A 24,068-nucleotide genomic window follows, 5' to 3' on the forward strand; every position below is an offset into this window, starting at 1 on the left:
AACAACTTAAGTATATAACAAAGCACATATTAGGAATAAGAGTACTCAGAGTTAAACAGAGAAGTTTGTGTGGATTGCGTTTAATTATATGCAAAAGTCCAAGTGAAGAAGATTTTCAGTCATTTTCCAAAAAATGGAGGAAAGTAGATTGTCAAATATGTAAAAATTTTGCAATAAGTGGTTATTGAGTTTTAATGGAAGTGACATGTAAAATGGAAGAGTACAGGTAAGCACAAACAGAAAACTTTTATTGTGATATAGGAGAAAATAGAGGCAAATATAATTTCAACATACAAAAGAAAAATGCGACTGGGAGGTAGGTAGGAAAAAGAGGAAGGTGGACTCTTGCGTATGGGTGTCCTCATGCTAAATAAGCCCATGATGGAAAAACAGAAACATTATTATATGTATACAACAATATCATTATGGAATACCTATCAAAATGGAAGCATTTAAAATTTAATACATGGCAGAACTGGAGGAGAAAAATGTAAGCTACGAATTATTATTTTATAGAATTATAAATGTGGTGGATTAAGGCCTATTTCATGCTTTTTAGTTGACTTTCCAAACAAAATGTCTAAAAAGTATAAATGACTATACTGTTTATTTTACTGAAATAAATTAAATATCAAGTTGCTGAGTAATTACTAGATTAACCACAGATGAGTTTATTGCAATTTGTTGATGTGCACCATGGAGAAAAGATGGTAGAATCAAATATAATTTTCACTTTACTGAATAGCACCCTCAAATGTTTAGACATCTTCAGGGAGCCACATGTAGTCCAGCATGTATTAGGTCTGTGAGAAAGGAGCTATGAGTCCGAAGTGTGGTGAGTCTCAGCAGTGAATACAGACTATATCAGATTATGTCACTCTGGCTTAAATTTAGCAAATGCCAAAGGATGTGGCATTTGAAATTTGGAACTTTATCTAAAATTAATCCACCCTAAGAGAATCTAGAGCATTTCACTAAAACTTTCATCGCTAAGACTTGAATTAGAACAGTGAAATAAGAAATATGACCTATATTATTTCAGAAGCCAGAATATGTCACAATGTTATAATTATAGACATGATAAACTGATAATATTAATGACATTTAATTTTTAAAACAGACAGAGGGATAACAAAGAATATGTCAGTATTTTCTACAGAGTTCAGGGGGGAAATGTGTTTTGATTCTAAATAACTAATGCCAACAATTTAACAAATTGCTACAGTTTAATTTAAGAATGTTAAAATTCCTTTCATTAATATTATGAATAGAAACATTCTTCCTCTTCTAGTTGGAGATCCAGTCCAGGACCTTATTTTATTTTTAGTCTTCATTTATCTTTAATTTTATACGTTCTGAAATTCTTCATTACTTGTTAAATAATTGCAATGTGATGAGTAAGACACACGCATATCCATGTTCACAAGATATATACATTAAGTATTTAGAGGGCAACAACTTAATATCAAATGATTATAGGAAAAATGTATTAGTGCATATGCGTGTGTGTGTGTGTGTGTGTGTGTGTGTATGTGCATGTTTGTGGGAAAGAGAGAGAAAATAAAATCAATGTAGCAAAATGTTAATTGATCTGACTGAAGGATATACAGAAGTTCTTTGTGTTCACTTTACAACCTTTCTTATATTTGAAATTATTTCAAAATAAAAATTTTAAAAGGGAACAAGAACATTATTTAAAAAGCTTTATAAATCATATTAGATGATATGGGCTCTGAAGGCTTTCAGGAGAACCAAATTAAAGTTGAGAAATTCTCACTCTAGAATCTAGATTCTAGAACAAGATTTCTCAGGGGAAGAGGCTGGTTACTCATGGTCCCAAATAGTTTCACTGAGTCCATGAACTCCTTCAAATTTTATGCATAATTTGTGAATGAACTTTTTTCTTGGAAAAATGGTCTGCACCTTTCATTAGTCAGAAATCTGCGTTTCCAAAAAGCTTGGAAATTACTGCATTTATTTCTGTTCATCAAAAGGTAACTTAAAGAAAGATAAAAGGTAGTAGGAGAAGAAATTTTAAACATGTAAATGACAAAAGACCAACATTAAAAATATATAAAACACATCTGGAAATCAATAAGAAAATGCTAATTAATATAAAAATGGACAAACGACACTGATATTTCAAAAAAGAGAAAATGCATATGGCCAATAAACATTTGAAGATATATTTTACTTCATTAGTAATGAGAGAAATGCATACCTAGACCACAGTAACATACCATTTATGCACATTTGGTTGGCATAAAGAAAGAAGAACACCACCACCAAGTTTTGAAGAAGATCTGAACTAACAGTGCTGTATAGAATTCTTGTACTGTAAAATTATATAACCATTCTTAAAAACACATTAGCATTATCATATGAAGTTAAGTAGACATCCTTTCTATGATCCAGCAATCTTATTCCAAGGTATATATCCAAGAGAAATTCTTACATGCATATCCAAGGAAATATGTACGATATTGTCCACATGAATACAATTAACAAAAAAAAATACAGCTAAAGTGTAACTTTGCAAGAGAATTGTAATATCCAGTTTTTAAGATGGCCCCAGTGATCTTTGCCTCTTGTTCTCCCTGACTTCTTGGAGTCCCTCACACGTTGAATCACCATCACCAACATAACCAATAAATTATGGCTGACATCGTTAAACATGACTTCCAAGACTAAGACACTGAAAACATTGCAACTTTTACCTTGGTCTCTTAGGTAGCTTGCTCTGGGGAAAATCAGCTGTCATGTTATAAGAACACTAGAGTATCTCCATTTAGAAGACTGCATGGAGAGAGGGCAATTTTCCAACACCAACTTATCAAACATGATTAAGCCACTTTGGAAGTGGATCCTCCAAATCTGGTCAAGCCTTTAGCTGATCACAATTCACCTGACATCTGACTCTAACCTCATGAGAAACCCTGAGCCTAGCTTACTGACTGAGCTGCTTCCGAATTCTTGATTCTCACAAAATCAGAAGATAAAAGCATCTTGCTATCTTGCCCAGGCTGGTCTCAAACTCCTGGCCTCAAGCAATGCCCCTGTCTTGGCCCCTCAAAACACTGGGATTGCAGACATGAGCTGCCATGCCTGGCCTCATTCATTTTTAATAATGTAATATATACAGGAACTTGTTGATATATACAGATGCTCCTAGACTTATGACAGGGTTACATGTCAATAAACTTCATAAATTTAAAATATTGTTGAGAAAAAGTGCGTTTAATACATCTAATTTACAAAACATCATAGTTTAGCCTAGCCTTCCTTAAAGGCTCTCAGAACACTTAGATTATTCTACAGTTGGGTAAAATCATTTAACACAAGGTCTTTTCTATAATAAATTGTTGAATATCTCATGTAATTTATTGAATACAGTACTGAAGTTGAAAAATGAATGGATGGTTTCTACTGAATTTGTATCACTTTTGCACCATCATAAAGCTGAAAAATCCTACATTGAACCATTATAAATCAGGAACCCTCTTTAACTGACTGGTTGCTGAGAAACTTGGGTAACAAGTTTTAACAATGTCAGTCTGATCCATGTATTCAGCAAATAACTTTACCCATTTAAGCCCAATTGCGTTATCTATAAAATAAAGAAGGTGGCTTATAAGATTTAGAATGCCATCAGAAACAAAGTTTTGAGATATATGACCTATGCTAATACTTATTAAGCACTTTCTTAATATAAAGTAATATGATGGAATTACTGGCATAAAAATTCTGCCATTTTAATAAAGAAAATCAGATTCTTTAAGATGGGCTTTGTGTGTACAGAAAATGCAAATTCTTACCACACATCTCTCCGTGAACATGCTGAATCATAACGTGGATTTCTGAGATATTTTTGTTTTGTTTTGTTTTTTCTTTGTGTGATTGTTTTTGGGCTTAGTATCCCTCTAAATTCTAATGTTTCTTTCCTCCGCATTTCAGTACTCAAACTCAAAAAAAAAAAAAAATACTTCTTATAGAATAGTCACAACATTTTGCAAATATAAAAGAATTAACCATCTGGAACCACCTAAACAAGACTCATTTCAGCACTGACAATCTGCTATCAACATGAATAAAAAATCCAATTGTGACCCACATTGAGAGAAGATAAAGGTTTTTAGATGAATTACTGAGATAGTTACAGAAGAAAACTATTAGCAAAAGCAGTAACAATGAACAGAAATAAACAAGAAATCTTTCACTCCGAGGGTAATACCTATGAGTCCTATTCCATATTCACTAATGTTTATTATGAACTTAATATGATGCATTTCTTAGACACGGGCATATGGCAGACTTCTATGTCATTGATCAAATCAACCATGTAATTCAATAACCAAATGGTATCCTATCTAGTCTAGAAATAAGATGAGCAGAATTTTTTTTTACTACTTGCTATTTGGATGCTTTTATATATATATATATATATATATATATATATATATATATATATAAAACTTAAATATTCTATAGAATAATTTATATACTTGGTGTTTTATAATTTTAAATTCAAATGATTTACAAATTCATTTTTCCTCAACATTCTTTTTTTTCCAGAATATTATGGGGGTACAAACATTTTGGTTATATGTAATGCCTTTGCCTCTCCCACACCAGGACTAGAAGCATGCCCCTCCCCATACAGAACGCTCTGTCTCCACTATGGGGGCTTGTAATCACAGAAAATTGCAACTAAAATAAATGAATGAGTTCAAAATGATAGTAAGAAGTACAGTACAGAAGAAAAATAAAAGCAAAAACTAAAATCTTTTCCTTCAAGTTTTTCTGAAAATGTAAACAACAATTTCATAACACTATAATATAGCAATATTTTGAAATTTTTCTTGGACTCTGACAACTGTCATTCCTGTTAGTTTGTTGACTAAAAGCTATTTCATATGTACTAATGTATTTTTCCAATTCAGTGACTAAATTTCAATGACTGAGTTTAAGGTTATTTTTTCCTTTTTTTCTGGAATAAAGTTCTCAGTCATTTGGAAACAATTGGCAATCTGAGAGGTTATTGTTTTCTTTTTCAATTTTTATTTTATTCAATTTCAGAAATTTTATTCAGAAGTCATATTTGTTTTTCACGATGTAGTGATAAAAAATTCCGAACACAGGTCAAGTGGAAAGTTTTGTGAGTTTACTTTTAAATTTAGTTTGTAATAAATTGGAATAGAAGTATTCTCATTTTTCATATTTGTGGTCAATGTGATATATGGAGGTTCTTAAAATAACTCCCCCTTTTAAATTTTATATGTATGCATTTTATAAATTAATTTAATGTCACGTATGTCAGGAAAAATCTCCATCTATGTCAGGCTTTTTGTCACACTTAAAAAGTAGTTTCAGATTTTGCTTAAGATGTGGATTATACATAAATCATAATGTTCACTGAGTGATTAACAGTACCATTATTAATTAAGATGAGTTTTTTTCAGATTTGGCGTGCAAAACTTTTCAGACAATGAGGATGATAAGATGCCTGTAAATATTGCTTTATTTAGAAGCAGAAAACAATCTGTCTTAAGATCATCTTCAAAAAGACAGAGAGAATTAGTATAGAAAGGTTTCACATATTGAACATAATTTAAAATACTTAAGAACTAAGAATTTTTATTAATAGCATAAAGCCAGTTAACAGAAAGGAAGTAGATACTAAACACTATTAAGGCATTACTTTTATTATGTTTTACTCACAGTGACATCATCCTTTAAAATTTTTCAAAATATATTGCAAATATATATTCAAAATATATATTTAACAAGATAAATGTAAATAATATGAAATACAACTTCTACCACAATATATCTTACTTGATTGGTCATTTCTGTGTTATAATTTATTACTTTAAATGATTTTGATTGAGTTGGGTTGGGGAACAGTCCTTTGTTTATAGAAAATCAAGATTGAAACTATTCACTAAGAACTTTCATTCTAGTAAAAAAATCAAACTTGCTTAATATTTTATAAATAATGTCATTGATAGCTTACAATAATCAAGGCCAGTCCTCTGAATAGATTAAGGAAAATTGACCGTAAAACATTAAATGAGTTTCCAATTATTTTGAATATTATCTTAATGTTTTAAAAGTGTTCTAGTGGTAATTTGGAGGAAAATTAATGGCTTATATTATTATTTATTCTATTTATTTTATTTCATATTTTTGTATTCATTCATAGAGTATTTCATTGTTTTAAATGCATTTATTATAATGTAGACACAATGAATTTTATGGCAACAATGCAAAATACATCTTCAAATACCTATATTTGGTTCAACTTACGATTTTTGGACTTTACAATAGGTTTATTAGATGTAACTCCATCATAAGTTGAGGAGCATTTGGACTTCTGGTTTGGCTTACAAAATTTTGACTTTAGGATTGGTTTATTGGGGTATTAAATGCATTTTTCCATTTACGGGGTTTTTGACTTATGACGGGACATAACCTCATTGTAAATTGGATATTACACATGTGAAGAATGCAAAGATAGTGTGGTGGAACTATGAATAACAAAAGGAAAATATGATAGGCCAGGGAGTGTTTATGATACTATGGGTTTCAAATCAAACATTCTGCAACACTCATCATCAAATTCCAGAAAATAATGGATTCACTGCCTAATTTCTTTGAGTGTGATGCTGCACTGTGACTATACTAGGTAAAAACCTTTAGATATTTAGTTATTTTTGGACTAATTATAAAGGTATTTTTAAAGCAGAAAAATTGGCTCACCATTTGGAAAAATAATCTATAAATTTCACCCAGTAAATAATAATTTTATGATGGATTATTTAAACATAGTAACAATATATTAGTATTACAAAGACAATATGTAATATGATTTTTTTTAATATTTAGACATGAAAGTATTCTTTTATCAGGACACTAGGAATTGATAATATAAGCTAAAGGAAGATTTATCTACATAAACATTTAAAACATATATGGAAAAGAAAACATATCCCAGTGCCCCCCATTACACACACACACACAAACACACACACACGCAAACACACCCAATAAAGACACAAACAGTAAATTGAGAAACATTTGATATAATACTTAAACCTTTAATATTTAAATATCTATTATATATATGAGAAAAATAGAAATTATTCAATAAAAATAAGGAAAGACACAATAGACAATTTGCAAAGGAGAAAATACATATACTCAATAATGATATGAAATAATATTCAGCCTTAATGAAAATGAAAAAAAGGCTAACTTGAAACAATGATAAATTGCAATTTTGCATATCATTTTGGTAGAGACTGAACAAAATGATAATCCTAGGGCTTTATCTTGACTTAACAATTATCTGGAAATTTTTGTGACGTTCACAAGTATATACACTCTGATATGATATTTCTGCTATCAGAAATTTATCAAATAAAAAATCATTTGGACAAATATTGGATAAAAGGTTAAGATGTATGTACAAAGCTCTCATTGCAAGGTTTTAATAATAAAAGATATAATCATATTAAATACTTATTAGTTAGGAATGCTAAATTATGTTTTATCCAAATAATGGTATAATTATTTAGCAGGTGTGTATATAAATATATAAATAAATATAATGATTTATAAACATATATATACATACACATGTATGAAATGTGTGCATAATTTATACATGTATTCAACTGCACAAACATACTACAAAATATTGTAGTATGGATTAGAAATTTTTTATGAGTTCAAAGATTTCTCATTTCTTTATTTTTATTTTTTAGTCTAACATCAGATATAGTTTAGAATTATGTATTTTTTTTTCCTTCCTTGATAGACCAAATCCAAAACAAGGAGTGTCAGGGCTTCTGGGTGTGGGGCTGGGAGGTGGATCTATCTATAACATTTAGAAGTAATTTGGCACATAAATAAATCAGTGGAGATTTTTTGTACTCCCCAAATTAAGGAAAGCCATTCTCTACTGAGAAATCTGGTTACTTATTCTCACAGGCTTATGAAATTCAAGTATATTATCATTTGAAGTAATCCATTTACATTTTATTGCAGCATATATTTATTACAGTTCAAATGACCTTCTTAAGCCATACACTGCCTCAGGAAAGAAATGCTGTAGCACAAAAAAAACTACATACATAAACAAACAAACAGAAAAGAATATGAAGTGTAAAAAGTTAGGTTTTTAGAATTACAATTATCAAAAGGGATTTGTAGAATAACAATAAATGTCATACATTTGAACAAGACTTTCTGACCTAGAGAAGAGCTAAAGATCCCATGTTTTAGAGGAATGCAAGAGTTGGAAGGGAAATAAGGAATGCTTTAATTCTTTGGAACTGGAGTCCTCATTTGTATCAGGAGAATGATACACACCTCAGTAGTGGTTATGGAGACAAATTGAGAAAGTGGTTAGAGGAATAAAATATGGCCAGGCTCATAGTAAAGGACAGGCAAATATTACTTTCCTCAAAACCAACTGAAACAAAGTTTAAAGTAATTCATACTTTTTAAAATATATTGAAATATTATATAAATATATAAAATAACATATAAATATGTTAAAATTTTATATAAATATTTTATGAAACAACTTTTGTTGCAAAAAATATACTTTTAAATCAATTTGTTTTTTGCCACATGGATACCCATTTAACTGTTAATTTGTGTCTTGAGAAGGCTGGCTCTGCCCTGCAAAATCTAACACGAATATAAATAGTTGACAACACATTTAAAATTCAAATGTCTGTGCATTGTTACATAAATCCTGCAGTTGCTTCAGACTTTTTGAATATATTTAGCACAGTGTACTGTTACTGCAAGGTAAAAGAGAAGCCTGAATATGACCCAATGGAATGACTCAGGAAAGCATCACACTTGAGTTTTTTTAAGACTCCTCAAAGGTTTGGTTCATTTAAATTCTTCCCATAACTTGAGATTGAGTATCTTGTATTGATAATGTCATACTTAAGTGGCTTCCAAATACTCATATAATATATATAGTACAAAACTATTTAAGTGAGCTGAAATATCATATGATTCATGTGCATTACAATTAATGAATAACTAAAATGATTCTGGCCACAATTAGATAGTTTAAAATGATTATTCTACATGCACTCTCCTTTTCTATATGTCTTCCAGAAGATTTAACTTAATAGTGTTTTTATAGTTATTGCTGTGAGTCTCATTTATTAATAATGAATGATCTTCCACAATTATCAAGCATGTTTATTGAACTTTCAATAAGTGTTGCATTTTTTAAGCACTGAGAAAACTCCTCTTTTGAGGATATTTCCTAATGTTCTTGAATAATACGTCAGACCTATATAATTCTATAACTCAGGAAATGTCTTCCCAAGGCCGCGAATGCAATGATGTCTCAGTAAATCTGAAGAGATCCCAAAATAAATTTGACTACTTCAAACGTTAATTATATTTAGACAAAATATGAAAAGTTTATTCTGTTGGCTGTGGAAAACTGATGCATTGCAGATGTTGGGAGAGCCAAGAGTTCAAACATGATGAAGATTTGCTTTAATGTATAAAATTACCCTAATATACTGAGGATTCATCAGTCATGTTTGGAAGAGTTTCCCCATCTAATGTACACTGTATTCACTTCATATAAAATTTCACCGATCTTCTATATGATCTCTAGTTTAAGAGTGGAGGAAAGGAATTCTGAATCTTAATTTATCCATTCTTGATGAAAGACAATAGAGAAAACATAGGCAAAGGCACATGGATGACAGAGTGGGCAGGTTAACCCTTAATATCCAGAGATGTAATTCCTGAAATTTTTAGTTGCACGACTCTTCTTTGTTTGTTTGGAGGAAATATATTTTATTTTATATAACAACAACGAAGTCAAGTAAGACTTAATAAAAGGGGAAGTCTAGCATCATAATAAACAGCTCTAGATTGAGAAAGTCTTGTTCTGAAATTCCAGCAACACAGTATATTGAGGTCCTTTCAACTTTTCAGATCACCATTACCTCACCCATAAACTTAAGGTAATAACATCAAATATCCACAGATACTGTGAAGGATAATTAAATAATGTCTATGGAGCCCCTAGCACAGTATCCAGTACTTACCTGCTAGATGTGTCTTTTGTGATATACATGTTAAATAACCTGAAACAGTTGGTATTAAGAACAGAATAAAGAAAATATAATTTCACCCTGAGATTGAAATGAAGAGAAAGAGTTTAAAAAAAAAAGAAATAACCAGTGTTAACATCTAATCTTAAGCAAAGAAGATATATTTGCTTAATTTTTAAAAGTCTTAATGGACTTGACCACCCTTCACCTCCTCAAATGGTGAGCCTAAAAGGTGAGGTGTAGAAGAGATGAAAGCTCTAGGACTGGGATACTGGTTGAGTTTCTCCTGAGCAGGGGGAGGAGGTAGAAGACGGAAGGGAAAAGATTTAGAGAGCTGCATCCATGTTTGTACAGAGCTAGGGAGGGAGGAAGAGATGTGACTGTCCAGCCTGTAGTAAGTGACACAAACTACAGCAAGGGCCTCACAGAGGCACCCAGAAGCACCCCAAGAATTGAAGGCAGACACCAGATCTATAAACAGCATCTCGTAGCCAAGTATTGGCCTGCTACTTAGTACAGGAATCTTGTAAGAGTCCAGAGAACAGAGGAGGACATAGCTGAGATTGTATTTCTTGCCAGCTCAGCAGGTTGAAACTTGGAGAATTATTTTTCTATTTTTTTGTTTTTTTTCTGATTTACCTTTTCGTTCACTGATATTGATAACCACTACCCTGAGGTAGCATCCTGGATATTTGGGATGCAGCAGGAAGACACTAGTTCTCTGAGAATGAAGAAAGGAGGCTTCCAAAAGAGAAAAAAAAAGAAGTCCTGAGAAGAGAGGTTTGGTATCTTATATTAAAAGCACCTACCCTCACCATTTTGCCCAGGGTAAGCCTCTGTCACCACCAAACCTCATCATTTCCTTGCAGGGATTAGTTAAGATTTTATTTTGTTTCCATTCAAGCAAGGTATTATGACTGAAAATAGCACTTTTTCACCAAACCATGGTAATTCTCTATAGACAGCAATGTGCAAGTGTAATGTATTAAGAATATTTATAATTTTGCTATATAAATATAGCTGCTATTTCATCCCAATTAAAGTTTAGCGTTTCTTTAACAAGTCATTTAAAAAAAAAACTATTGTTCTAAAATTGGTTACTTCTGCCTTTTCCCTTTTTCCTTATTTCTGATGTGTGTGAAGCAAAAGCTGAGATTCTCTGATGTGTGGTAATTCTCTTTACTAATTGGAGCAATTTGTCCCAACATGACATCCTGTCAAAAGCCAGTTCTATTTATGCTTCAATTACTCAGCGTACATCAAGAAGGGAATGCTTCAGTCTTTGTAGATCGCTGGGATTTCTCTGCAGAGTCATTCACTTATTTGAGTAGATTATCTCAGTTTACTTTTTTCAGGATTTTTTAAACCTTAGAAACAAATATAAGAAAAAATGGAAAACAAAAATACTTTTGATAACCCCTGTCTTTAGTGTAAAATGGCAAAAATAAAATTCATTCTTACATTTGTCAATTCTTCAAGCTACTGTATGATTTTTTTTTTGCCTGTGGTTTATAGATACCTACATTAAAACAAAAAGATAGGATTAGATGCATCCAGAGATAAGGAGTGAGAATACGAACAGGACTTTTGTGAAGAAAATATCTCTTCTGGCATTGTATCTGCTAGGAATAAAACACTGTGAATTCTTCAGACATTGTTTGCACACATGCCAGTACTTCATGCTCAAAATATCATTACAGCATTATTAGCCACCCATAAGGCATTCCTTAGTTGTTACAGTTTGGGCAACAGTCAACACTAGCACCACAGTAGAGTATGTACAGAAATTTACAATATCTATTCTTATTCAAGCTATTGTGTCATTACAAAAGTAGCAGTATAAAGAACTATTCCATTCAGCATAAGGCTTCCAGCCAGATGTGGGAGACAGAAAAGTGAACAAGATTTTACAACTGAGCATGTGTGATACTATAGACTAAAACTGGTGTTATATGTAAAAGAACATAGATGAATCTTAAGACTTCATTTGGAGTGCCTGTATGCAAGAGATTCCTATCAAAGGAAAGAACACTATCCACTTAATATTAGGTCATTAAATATGAAATGTCCGATTTTGAATCAAAAGTGTAGTTTATTATATCTCAAACAAGAAGCAGTACAATTAATCAAAGTATGTGCCTAAACTATCCACACAGTGTTGCCATCTTAATGGTAGCTTGTTTATGCCAGAAGCCAAGATGCCTGGAGAGCGAGTGGGAATGAAATCACGTAAGGTGTTTTTAACAGCTTGTTGAGAATTGAATATTTTCCCTTGTAAGAAGTGGTCCAAGATCTGGAAGAAGTGGTAGTCAGTTGGTAGAAGGTCTGGTGAATACGGTGGATGACAGAAGGTGTCCAAGTCCAGCTGCTGTAGTTTGAGCAGCGTTGTTTGTGCGACATGTGGTTGAGCATTGTCTTGCAAGAGGATTGGCCTGTCTCTACTGACCAATCTCGGCTGCTTAATCGCAAGCATCCTCATCATTTCATCCAATTGGTTGCAGTAGACATTTGCTGTAATGCATTGACCAGGTTTCATGAAGCTGGTCAATAGATAGCACCAGCACTCGATCATAAAACAGACACCCTTAGCCTTTTCTGAAGAATATTTGGTTTTGGACTGTGTTTCAACACTTCATCTTTATCCAACCATTGTGCTGAACTCTTGCAATTGTCAAAAAGAATCCGCTTTTCACCACACATAACAATACAGTGTAGAAATGGTTCACCTTTATGTCATGACAGCAAAGAAAGGCAAGCTTCAAGACGATTTTTCTTCTGACACTCGTTTAATTCATGCGGAACTCCTCTGTCCAGCTTCTTTACCTTGCTGATTTGTTTCAAATGATCCAACATTGTTGGACTAGTAACATCCCACACGCGGCAGATCAAAGCAAGCTGGCCTTTGTGTTCTCTGAAGCTATCATGACTTCATACCAGCCTCCTCTGCTGTCTTAGGATTCTCACATTATTGGACACAGTGCTCTAGAGTGCAAGAGATTTTCTCCACTAGAAGTGTTGGGACCAGAGAAAAAGTAAAGAAAATAATAAAAAAGAAAAAAAAAATAGAGTGCAAGAGACTTTAGCATCACACAGATTTGGCTTGAACTTGAGGTCTACCACTTACTAGTTACGTGACTTTGAGCAAGATGTTTAACTTCACCAAGTGTCTCCTAAATAAAAAAATTATACATATGTAATGAAAAATTCTATTCTGTGGTTAATGATAAATGTTTTCAAAAAGTAAATATATGATATTTTATCAAGGTATATTGATAAGCAGTTGGTGGTTATAATCTAGCAATGTAAACACATTAACAACAAAAGAAAAATAGGATAAAAACAACAATAATAATAATCTCAACTATGTTGAAATAGCAATGCCTTCTTATGGCACTATTAAGGTGAATAATAATTTCCCTTTTTTAAGGCTTTTGAAAACATGTTAATTCTTTTGTCTAGAAGGAGGAATCACATCCCAACACTTAATATATTTGCTTTCTTGTGGTAGTTGATAAAATACATGAACTCACTATCAAAAGAGCTATTACATGGTTGACCACAAACTTTAAATATATTGCTGATGAATACTTTATTACTGATATTTTATGCTAAGTATTTAGGTTAAAAATTGGTTGAAGGACACCCTTGAATTGACACAATATTCTATAATGGCCAGGTGGTCCGAGCACACCAACACTTTCCTTTGCATGGGTTACAGGAGTAGAAAGATGTTTAGAGGCCCCTCAGTGCTTGAACACCTAGAAAAAGCCTAGGACAGCTGAAACATTTTAATCTGTTGTTTCCAACTAAGCCAATCCCTCCTCTTTTACTAGGATTTCAAACAAATACTATTATTTCTTTATGGTTATGTATTTAAAAGGTTGAAAAACAATCCAAATGATGATATGTATATTTTGGTATTTCCTTCCCTATTAGATGCATCTAATTATAGTTGCAAACTACATCATTGTTCTCTTCCCATTCACTTGAAACTAAACTGTATTTTGGAATTCAAGATTGTGTCTGCAGGTTATTGCTTTTCGCTCTGGTTTTTACAGCATCTCTCCAAGCTTGACACACTGCATACCTGCTTTTCCAGATCATTAATGAGAGTGTTAAATAAGGCTGGGCCCAGTCCCAATCTCTGCAGCACCCTGCTAGACACCTGTTCTAATTTGATATTCCACCATTTATCATTACTTATGTTTGCTGTGCTTCAGCCAATCTGTTCTTGGCCTAACAACAGAAACACAATGATTCTTGATAAAGCTGGCTGTGTAAATGTATTTACATTCCTGGGGCCAAACACCACTGATTCTCAGTCCAAGGGAGGATTTCTTTATGTCAGTTACTGGGAAAGTTTTCAGTAGAAATATTAATCACAAAGTCTTAAAAATAATAATTTGCAAACATCAGAATTGTGGAATAAAAGCGGCTAAGTCATTGTCATCTATACATTAGTAGTTGAAATCAAATTCCTGATGATTTGCTACACATTAACATAAAGTAAATTGCCCAGCACTTGAGACCCAAACCAAAGCAGCCAAAACCATCACTACCTTCCTTGGGAAATCTGTTCTTCCTCTCACTGCCTTTATCTTCATTAGTGCCATCAAGTGCCATTCACTTGTCACCCCCATCATTTCCACTGCCTCCCCTACACTTAGGATCCTACCATACCATCAACTGACAGCCTTCTTAATCTCCGAGGGGTCCACTTCATTGCTTGCTATGATATCCTAAAAACAAAAAATTCAATTTGTAGGCTGAAAAAACTATTTCAGCCAATTGACGCTATAATCTTCAGCAAGTTACTTATGCTGAATTCTGAAATTCAATATTCTGATTTGTAAAATACAGGGAAATAATGCTTATATCATAAGATTATTGGGAGAATGTTTTAAGATAAGGACCATTATTAAATCCTCAATACTCTGCCTCAAAAATTTAGGTGCTGAATTACATTTTACTTCCCTTTCTCATATAATATCCAGGTCTCTCTCTTTCTAGTGTATGCCGTCTCCCTCTCTGCATTCACAAAACACTCACAATTATCCTCTGTTAATGACAAATCAAATTATGTCATTTCCTACTTCAAAATGATTTATTTATGGCTACTATTTTCATGGAAAATAATATCTATAGTCCAGAATGGGATCTTATATGAACCCACTGATACAGTTTTGAGATTAGAATATCCTCCCCCACTTCCTAAGACTGTATCAACCCTTGCATACATGCTCAAAGAATTTACACGTCCTTTCCTACTTAGAAATCATCATTCTATTCTTAATTTTAAAAACTCTAGACTTAAATATTTATAGCTATTGCAATTTTCCAGACATGGTTTTTGGCACTGGGGATAGAGCAGGAAGTAAAACAAGTCATCTCTGTAATCATGGAGCTGCCTTTCCGGTAGGGACAGAGAAATAAACAGTAAGTATGTACAAAGGCACACGTTAGAGTCAGCTGCTATTAAGATGTAATGGGTAGTCAGGAAAGCCACTTTGAATAGGTGATGTTTGAACAAAGACCAGAACAAAGTGAAGAAATGAGCCATGAAGAGGTCTGAGAAAAGTGCTCCAGACAAAGGGAGTAGCAAATGAAATACCCAACAGGGAAAATTCTGAGTATTGTCAAGGAATAGTAGGTAGGCTAAGGAGGAATAGAGAGCCCCCCCTTAAAGAGTGCAGACCTGTTTCAGGGAATTGGCTGCTCAACCAGGGCCTATATTCCCCAGCCTCCCTTATGTCAGGGGTGTCCATGTGGCTAGTTCCTAAATGTAAGATGTAGGCAAAACTGGTAAGTGGCATTTCCAGGCCAAAGTGGTGAAGAAATAGGTATGCCTACTCTACCCTCTCTATCCTTGTTTGGATGCGGAAGACTCTGTATTCCTGTGTGTGTGTGTGTGTGTGTGTGTATGTATTAATTTTCTGTATGTTATAATGTTTTGACATCTTAAAAATCAAAACAAGCAAATAAATAAAGCCCTTTTTGGCTGGGGAGAGACTGTCCCTCCTTGAGCTGGCTAATTCCTAGACATAACAAAAGGCTCAGCCTGGATCATGCCAATGATATGCAGACTAACCAATCCTCCTCCATCGGGAGCCATACTTCCTCCATCTAGCCCTACCACCCAGGAGGCAATATTGCTCTGCCTTAATCATCCCAGGGGCAGGTACCAGGCAACTAGGTAGGAGCTCCCATGTAGTTCAGAGCCTGCCAGAATTATTCAAACCAACCATTGTGAAACTGTTTCCTCTGCCCTGTCTCACCTTTCCCTTGGAATCCTCAGTAAAGGCTCTAGCCTCCACTGTCTTCTCCACATGACCAAAACATGGCACTTTCCCTGTGACACTGCTTAGCATGCTGTGAACCCTGTGCATGTATTAATAATAATCTTTGTTTTTTTGTGCCTCTCCTGTGTCTCCTCTTAAGGCTGTACCTGACTGACCATCACATAAAAGAACACAAAACAGTTCCTAAGGATTGGTGTTAGAGAATTGCACCAATTAATAGAGTTAGCATGGCTGGAACACAGTGAACAGAGGGATTAGAGGTAGGAGACTCTGAAAGGTGGCCAGGAGGCAGGCAGGTCAAGTAGGACCATGTTAGATAAGGCCGGACTTTAGGTGATATCCTTAGTATAAAAGAAAAACCTTGGAGGATTTTAAGAAAAATAATGTAAGCACCTGACTCAGTTTTAAAAGAATAATCGTGGAGAGAATAGACTGTCAATTGGTCAGGGGAAAACTGAATTCAGGATAATCTAATAGACTAACACAACACTCCAGTTGTCAGCTGATGGTGGCTTAGACTAGTATGGTAATGACGATGGCATAGAGAAGTGAAATTCTGGTTATATTTTAAAAGTAGAGATAAAAATATTTCATATAGGTTAAGAGAGAAAGAGAGAGAGAGGGAGAAATATCAGTGATGATCCCAAGTTGTTATGCATGAGTAACTGGGTAAAGAGAGGTGTGATTTACTGAAATGGTGAACTTGGTAGAGGACCCATTTGTAGGGGCATGTATGAGGAGTTCTGTTGGGAAATATTAGTTTTGAAATGTCTGTTAGACTGCCTAGTATAGATGCAAGTAGGCAGTTGGATATACAAGTCTGTAGTTCAGAAGAGAAGTTAAATAGAGATATATATTTGAGAGTCATCAATGTATCTATACATGTATAGCCATAGAATTTATATTTGTTTTACAATAAGTTTATTATCTGGATTATACAGTGTAGTAAACACTTTTCTTTTGTCATCCTCCCATGTTACAATGAAAGCCTTGTCTTAAAGACCTATCCACCCAGATATACTCTGGCTTCTAGCCTGCTTAAGACTTTATTTGTTAACTTTTCCTTTGATATTTTGAGATCATTCGATAATATTTCAAAATTTAACCTTTTGCCTTACACTATCTCAAAGTGGTATCTATTCCTTATAAACAAAAGAATCTTGATTAAGACAACATCATTTATTAATTTATATATCTATTAATTAATCTAGCCTGTATTATTAACTTTAATTCATCCACTTGGCAAGGATTGATAAAGATCAAGGTGTGTGAGGCATCAATGGCTGGACAGATGCAGAAGAGATTCTTAAGAGTACAGTTTCTATTGATCATTTATAGCTTTGATAATAGCAGTTACCTATAAGCCATAAAGGATTAGTTACAGCCTTAATCCTAGATTTATTTCTGACTTTAATGAAAGCCTTAATTTTTGGTGGCATAAATGTACCCACCAAAATTTGTAACATGTTACTAGCAAAGCTTTATTTCACCAATTCAGCTGTTTCTCATTTTATTCTGCAATACTAGAGTGAGCTATCCTCATTACCAGCTCTCTCCAAAGTTGGTAGTGTGAAAAAAGAACAGCTAGCAGTAACCACTTGTAGAGATAGCGTTCAATAAACTAAGTCATTTCTGTCATCACTTCCTATAAAGGCATAAAATATGAAAGTGAGAAACAAGTGATTGTATAATACTACAATCTAGGATACATCTTACAATTTAACATGGAAAAAGTTAATATCGTTCCTACTGCTATAAAATGACTTTTATAATCATGCCAATATTAGACCTGTGTCAGGAAGGATTCATAATCTTATATTTTGTCAGTCACCTCTGGAGTCCCCCCTTCAGTCTTGTCAGTGATCTTTTCACCCATTTCTGGCAGTCACCTCACCACCCATTTAATAATTCACAACATGCTTTCAAAAATAGTACTTTTCCTGTTCCCTGTTCTTCCTCTACTTCTCGCAATGTGGCCTGACAAGCTCACAAAGGAAGTTTCTCAACAAAGTGCTCTAATTAACCATTTTCCACTCTTTCTGAGATATTCTTATTCTTTAATATTTCCATCTACCATCTTGTCACTGACAGCTGCCCTGATTATCACTTTCTCTTCAAACCATACAGCAACCTCAGATATTATAATATTCTTGAAAAACCCTCCTCAAGCTGTCGTTAGTGTCATGAATACTTTCAGTACCTATCTATCTTCTTCCTACTCCAGGACTCAAGGCTGGGAACTCATCAGGGAGTCCTGATTACTTTAGTGGAAAATAGGATAAAGTCCCAGTTAGTGCTAAAAAGAAGCAGCTTATTTCCCCATTCCATTGACTTTGCCTCTGAATCACTGCCAAGCAATCTGCCACTGGTGAGTGAGAGGTCTCAAAGCAAAGGGCGCAGTACGATGTCTTGGATTTTTTATATCTGAAGATGCTTCACTTTACACTGCAGCAGCAATGCAGAGAAACCAAACGACACTCTTAGCCCTGTGCTACTGGCATTTAGTAAAGACTTGAATTAACGAAACACATCATCACAGATGAACAAGCCTTAAGTAAAGTATATGTTTAATAAAATATTGTTAATATGCTTTGAATATAATTATCTGTTGAAAGCAAATGAGAGATAATTTATACATAAAGGAGTTTAAACACAAGAGAGAGAGTACTGATCACAAAGAGCAACAAAGTTTCCTTACCAACTATTATATTGTAAAGGATAGGTATTAGGTAGAGAAGAATATTAAAATTCAAATAAACATTTATTTATATGAGATGATAAATACCTTATTTGAATGTGAATGATCATGTTTCAGTTGCAATAATGATACAATTTTGAGGCAAATACTGTATCCATGTTTGATGGCCAGTAAAAGCCTTGATACACAACACTTGATCAAATTCTAGAAGATATCCTTTCTGTTCTCGCCCATTAAAATTCTGTACTCAGGTAATTGGTACCAATGGAGAAAGTAATCAGAATCAATGTCAAAGAAATTGAATCTCAATTTTCTAAAATGTGCTGTAGGAACTATCAGCAGGTCACTTAGAGCATGACACATTAATTGAAGAGATCTACATCATTTTGTCTTGTCAGGGACTATCTTTTATAAGCCATTTAATCTTCACAGAACTTAGTTTTACCTATAAAAAGAAGGAATTTGACTGGAAAGCATCTAATTTTTTTTAACCTTAGTCTTACGAGACTCAAAAAATGTCAGATTTGATGACATATCACTTTTTTTTTTTTGGTAACAAGATAGCAATTCCTGTAATATTATTGTATTTTAGGAATCTATTATAGTTTAGATATTATATCAAACACGTCATCTTAAACTTCCCAACATTTCTATGAAGTTAGTCTTAACTATTTTCTTCTTATAGGTGAAAAATTTTTATTAGGCAACATAAATGTTTTGCCTGAAGTCTAATAGCAAGAAAATGGAGAACTGAATCCCTTTTAACACCAAGAATAAGGGTGTGAGAAGAACGAAAGGAAAACCAAGTGACAAAATTAGAACTCTTTAAGTTTAAATAGTGTGTGTCTGAAACATTAAACCAAATAGATTTTAAAGACAGACTAAATGCTATGCAATGTCTCTATCATCAAATGTGAACTAGAGAAACATGCAATTAGTTCCTTCTTTTCTGGGGCAACTATAGCACAAGCTCTAAAGGACCTCACAAGCTAACCTAATGAAAGAGACAAATAGGCAGTTATAAAAGCCTACTATCTCAAATTTCATTTATTAGATTTTACCTTACATTAAGGGAAATGTTGAATGGGAGGGTTCATATTCATGTCATTTAAAAAGCTAAAATGCTATTCTTTCTGAGAATCCTACTCTCTCCATAATGACATGATTGGTCAGTGGGAAGGTTGAGACACTGGAGCAAGAAATGTAATAGCTTAGGAGAATTTTGAATAGTAAGTTTTCAGAAGAAAAAAAAAACATTTTGTATTAGTAATTTCTTTCAGCTTTAAGCTAAGAAAACCTTAGAATGTGATTTTTGTCAATGGCTAATTATTAAAAGGGACAATCTCATGCTGAATATAATTATTGTCAGAAAGCACAAGTAATTAATGTTTTATTTAAAATTGAAATAAAATAACAGAATATTAGGAGACTTTAGAAATCATTTTATCCATTGTTATCATCTTACAAGTGACAAAACTGAGACCTAGAAAAAAGTTTCTTTATCAAGTCAAACTGTTAATGATAAGGACAAGGCTCGAACTGAGGTCACCTGACACACAGCCTGGTGCATTGATCTGATTTCCATATTAGAGTCCCCATCCCACAGAAGTCATTCATTCAAGGACTGAATTACATGGGTACAAGTGTGTGTAGACTTAAATTTTTATTCATTTAGCAAATAACCAGTGAGCATCCACTTTGTCAGACCCTGTGGTAGACTCCAGTAAGTCAATGACAAGACAAAACTGATCAGGTGGCTGCTTCCATGAAACTTTATCCAGTGGATACATAATTACAGACTAGGATACATGTCCTGAAGTAAAGGGAATTGCAAGGAGCAACAGGAGAGAAGTGAATAAGAAGTGATTTCCTGAGTTTGTGATACTTCAGCTGACATTGGAAGGATAAATAAAAGAAAATTAATCAATGGGATGAAGAGTTTCAATGGGCAAAAAATAAGCAAATGCCATAGGCAAGTGAGAAAAAAGGAAGGAAGGAAGCAAGGAAAGATGGAAGGGAGGAGGAAGGAAGAAGGAAAAAATAAGGGAAGATAGAGAAAAAGACAGGAAGGAAGGAGGGAGGGAGAGAAAAAGAAGAGAAAGAAGACAGAGAGAAAGAGGGAAACAAAGAAGGAAGGAAGAAAGGGAAGGAGAAAAAGAAAGAAAAAGTCTATTTAGCAGAGACACCTAGAACATAGGGCAGAGTCGCATGAAATACAGTAGAGAGCCAGGCAGGGGCTATGATACACAGTGTTTATAAGCCTATTTAAGAATTGTTTTTATCTTTATGTAAAGAGTAATGAGAAATTTTTCAAATGCTTTAAGCCCTGGAAGTTATATGATCAAATTGTATTTTGAAAAGATTTCTATGCTTGCAAATTGTACAGTTGATTTTAAAAAGCCCAAACTGGATAAATGAATACCTTTTAGCAGAAGTTAGCATTGCAAAAGCGACATTCCAGGAAAGACTCTGAAATTTGTCTGGAGTCATGCATTTTTCCTATCTGCCAATGATATTTATTTTCTTCCTAGTTATAAAAACACTATTAATACATTTCTATGTACATAGACATTTGCAATGAGAGTTTTTTTTTAATCTGAGGGTTTAAAATATGATGTACAAGTACATTCTCAAAAGTATTATTTTGATTGTTTTTGATTTATCATCTTAAAAATGGTGAGACCAAGACAAAATGATTAGAATTTTAAGCATCTGTTTTGTGAAAATAACTTAGTATCAATGAATGTAGTTTGTGGAGTATCTGGCATATAGTTGGTTAAGTGCTTACTAAATGCCTGTTCATCATTGCCTGTCCATTTATTTATTCATGATAAACAAACAATTAAATACTCTTGTTTATTCTAGAAGAGAATAAAAATAATTGTTAGTTAAAAAAATAAAAAGATGTATTACATATATAAGTAATAAGTTTGCCTTTATTTAGAGGCAAATAGAGACACTTGATTTATAGACATACATAGTACATCCAAATATGGGATATGATCTGGAAAAACCACCAAAAATCAAGTGCTAAAGAGATGAATACATGCAGTATTTATAGAACAGTGTCAAGAATTTCAGAAATAGTCATAGATAGCACATTTATCTCATTAGGTTCCTCATATTGCTTTATTAATTTTAGGCCTAATCAAAAATCAACATTATTTGAGTTCCAATTCTAGCCTTAGTTCTCTTCAATAGAAAGCTGCCTGAATATTATCTGCCTCTCCATGAACTATGTAGTATGTACTTTGTATTATGCCCAAAATAAGACAAATTTTAGAAAGGGAAGAAAGTTTTATAACATCACAAAGATTTGTTTTTTGTCCAAGGGAAATATACATTTATATATCAGATAAATAATAAGTATTTATTTTTATATGTGTATTATGTATTTATGTATATAATTTGTATTTTTAAAATAATATACAATATTTATATATTAAATTTATATATTTGTCCCTTGGTATCTGTGATGGATTGATTCTAGAATCCCTGCAAATACTACCCCAAAATCCATGGATGCTCAAGTCCATTAAATAAAATGGCATAATATTTACATATAACCTATGTACATCCTCTGGTATACTTTAAATCATCTCTAGATTACTTATAATACCTACTACACTGCCTACACATCACTTCATTCATGTGCATCAACATACTACTCAATACACAGCATGTTTAAGTTTTGCTTTTTGGAACTTAGTGAAAATTTCTTTTGGAATATTTTTGATCCACTGTTGGTTATCCACGCATACAGAACCCACCAATATGGAGAGCTGACTGTGTGTGTGTGTGCGTGTGTGTATGTATAATTTATAATTATTTATAAATATTTAGAATAAAAGTAAGAAATCACAGAAAATTGTTTTATTTTGTAATAATAAGAGCAAATATGGGTCAGGTACTTATTTTGTGCTAGATACTAACTGCTTCAAATATATTAAGTATTCACATTAACCCTATGAGGCAGGTACTATTATTATTCCTTTACCCAAATGAGAGAACAGTTTCAGAGATGTTAAATGGCATGCCTAAGTTTTCCCAGCTGGTTAGTGGAAGAATGAGAATTCAACCCCACCAGTTTGCTCCAGAGCCAGCCTTTCTGGACTACCTAAGTCAAGACTATAGGAGAGTTTTAACCCATACAGTTCTTATTTTAAAGTACATGTTATTAGAATATTTGAAAAAGTTTTACTTAACATATATTTCTATTTTATTCCTCTTTGTTCAGATAATTTTAAAATGGTTTCTATTGAAGAGACAAATCTGTATGAAAAAAGTATTTGATGCTATTTCCACTGTAAGCATTTAAAATGCTGTATAGAAAAACAATCCTATTGTCATTCATTGTTATTTTTCTTCTAATATACTTTTAGAGAGTGAACACAGGAGTGGATACTTTTATTATTCCTAATTATTCACTTTCCCCTTCCCTGTGAGAGAGAATGATATATCCTTCCCCATTGCCATGTGCTGTGCAGGGCCTCTGTGGGAGGAATACAATTCTTCCTATTGGGAACAGTTTTCCCAATGGGATGTAACCAATATGACTCAGAAAATAGCCTCAAATGCCATAGTTTCATTGATCCCTGCTGTTTTACCTTTTTCCTCTCTATCACGAAAATTGCCTGTCATATTAAGGGGCTTCCTCTAACCCAGATGCTGGAATGAAGAACGCACATGAGGCAGAGGTCCTCAGCTGACATAGAACATGAGTGACAAATGAATAGTTGTCCTAAGATGAGATTTGGAGTCTGTTTTATCTGAGCATAGGTGCCTAACGATGACTGACTACTACAGCTAACAAACATACTGTAAAAATTTTAAAGTCTCAAAAATAAGGTCTACTGCTTCTAGAAATATAGAGTAACAGGAACTAGATTTACTTTTCTCCTGGAATAAAGCCAAGAACAGACAAATTATCTGAAACAACAGTTTCAACACATGAGACGTGTTGCAAAA

Source organism: Lemur catta, chromosome 22 (assembly GCF_020740605.2).
Source record: "Lemur catta isolate mLemCat1 chromosome 22, mLemCat1.pri, whole genome shotgun sequence".
NCBI classification, from domain to species: Eukaryota; Metazoa; Chordata; class Mammalia; order Primates; family Lemuridae; genus Lemur; species Lemur catta.